Source organism: Ciconia boyciana, chromosome 10 (assembly GCF_034638445.1).
Source record: "Ciconia boyciana chromosome 10, ASM3463844v1, whole genome shotgun sequence".
NCBI classification, from domain to species: Eukaryota; Metazoa; Chordata; class Aves; order Ciconiiformes; family Ciconiidae; genus Ciconia; species Ciconia boyciana.
Genome location: NC_132943.1, coordinates 20,692,501 through 20,695,000, shown reverse-complemented (window position 1 = coordinate 20,695,000; position 2,500 = coordinate 20,692,501). Strand labels below are relative to the sequence as shown.

At 39.7% G+C, this 2,500-nt stretch overlaps 1 protein-coding gene across 7 annotated transcripts in view; it reads left to right on the top strand.

Annotated features, from left to right (window-relative positions):
• FIGN (fidgetin, microtubule severing factor) overlaps positions 1–2,500 on the top strand; it is a 104,459-nt gene that overhangs the window by 100,204 nt on the left and 1,755 nt on the right. For all 7 annotated transcript variants that reach the window (XM_072874576.1, XM_072874582.1, XM_072874577.1 and 4 more), the window contains one exon: positions 1–2,500. This exon is cut by the window's left edge and continues 5,379 nt beyond it; it is cut by the window's right edge and continues 1,755 nt beyond it. The gene's annotated coding sequence lies outside the window, so the exon portion shown is untranslated.

Below are 2,500 nucleotides of genomic sequence, written 5' to 3'. Positions count from 1 at the left end.
TTCCCCCAGTTTCGGAGGGCTGAGCTGGCTGAACCCCCTGCTATGTCCTGTCCTTCTTATTGCTTTCCTCCCTCCTCCCACATTCAGCCCCTGTTTTCTCCGTAGTGAGCAGGTTTTGGCACACCGCTGGTCCCTCACCCCTCTCAGCAGCCTTCTTGTCAAGGAGCATCCCGGAAGGGCTGAAGCACAATCCTGAACTTGAGTGGGTCCCAAAGGTTAGGATTGTTTTTGAGAAGAGAGACAAAATATGTTCTAATGGTGTCTTCAGGATGAAATATTGCTGGTCTTTGACATTTCCATGGTAGAAAGCCGTTTGCTGTCTTTTACGACTGGGCAAAGCTGGGGGCTGCTGCCACAGAAATGCCCAAGTGGCTGGCTGGGGCTTCCTGGCCGCTGGCACAGCCCTGGATTTTAAGGAACCTGAAATGGTTAAAGAGCATCTGCTGCGTCAGCCTATCACTGCAGATGCTTTACGTCGTATTTTTATGTGTGGATCCCTTTCTGCATCAGCTCATTTTCTTCCTTGTACCTTCAGTAACAATTCCTACGGCAACAAAAGTAAAATAAATTGGAGGAATATTTCTGCAAGCTGAAGGATCAATATCAATTCAAGGAGGAGTTCATAATGACCTTATGTGAGACAGAAATGGAAATACTCTATACTTCTGGCATGTTTCTCCAAAATATTTAGAACATTAGTGACAATACAGAAAAGTTTGCTGACTGAGCTGATCAATGGAATGTGAAGGCAGTTTACTTTAAGGCTATTTACTTGCACACAGATTATTTATCTATTAGTCAGTTTGTATTCTACTCAAATGCAGATAGATGGGCAAAATGTTTTCTTGAGCATTACAAACCTACCGAGGGGAAAATCAACCATCTGACTAAAATACATAGGCCAAACACCATCTAGGTGTCTTTACCAGCTATTTGGAGGCTGTGCTCTGTAAAACGGTACAAGGTCATATTTAGGTGGTTTTTCATAGGATGTTTCTTTAGGGGATCGTCTAGTCAAAAAGATCCAAATTAATTCCTGCATCGAGATGTTAATATATTGAAAGCAAATCTGGGGATCTGACCAGGGTTTTCACTGTCTGCAAATACGTACGACTTCAGGTAAAGGGCTGTTCTTATAATATCCCTGCATTTTTCTCTGAAGCACTCCATCACGAGGGAGAGTGCATTACTCAGATCTGAAGGATACACTTTGTCACAAAACAAGGCCGCCAAAAGTTGTAGGGCCTCCTTCCCTTTCACTTACACCAATCTGAAGGTGGTATAACCTTGTTGACTTAAAGGAATTACTCCCGATTTCTGCCCTTGTTGGAAAAGTCATCCCTCCAATGTATAATAATCTATGTCTGTTGGTTTTCATCATCAGCTCTGAAAGCTAACCTTGTCCTCACAGCACTAACTCCTTTCCATCTTGTATGTGTGCATGTGTGTATATAATATTTATATGTGCATACACACCATGTCCAAACAATAGCTTTGTCTCTTTACTTAAAAAAAAAAAAAGTCATTTAATCATCTGCAGATTTATATGAAGCACATTAGTGAACACGGAGATACTAGTATTTCAGAATTCAAAAAAAGCCCAGCTGTGCTGGTGACTAACCAATACATGAACTGAAGCTCACACTCTGCAAGGACCTTTGGTTGACATTCGATTTTGAACCTGCCAGATGCATTTTTGTGAACCAGGGATACTGCATCTTTAATGAACAAGTCTCTACTCTTTCCCCTGTTTTTAAATACAACACAAGCAGTGTAGCACTAGGCACTGCAATTGTCAAAGACAATTAGACTGAAAGCAGGAAAATTTCACCTCCCTGTCTCAGTGATATGTAGAATGTCGGCAGTATGGGTCAGCCTTGCCACAGAGTTGTGTGAGAATATATGAATCAGTCCTATAGAATGTTAAATATTTATAAAATGGTTCTGTACTACACCAAGGTTGGGAGCACATTCATTCCTTCTTGTTGTTTTATAATAGAAAAAGAAGCAAAAGTTTATTTCCAAACCTAAACTTTGTGTGGTTCTTTTTTCTTTTTCTTTTCTTTTTGTTTTGTTTTTGTTCTCATGGTTTATATGCGATTGCTAGAGGCTTTTCATTTCCTTTTTAAAAATATTTTTCATCAGATGTGCGTTCAGACATTTGTTCTTTAAAACCATTTCTACCTCATTGCTACATATTGTACATGTAGTATTTATTTGTTGTCTTTTTTTGCATGTCATGCATTTCGTAAGAAAAAGACTTGTCCTTGAACTTGAACAGTCTACCTCAGAAAGACTGTCTTTACACTGAACAGTATTAACAACCTAAACGATAAGACGCATTAGCGAAGTGTGGCAGGGTAGATAATGCACGAGTACTTGGGATACTGATGGACTTTTAATTGTACTCATAACACAAGACTGCTTAAAGGAACTTAAAGGAAATTATGCACTGTGTAGGTCTTCATCAAGGTCCCATTTTGGCATGCTATATTAAAAA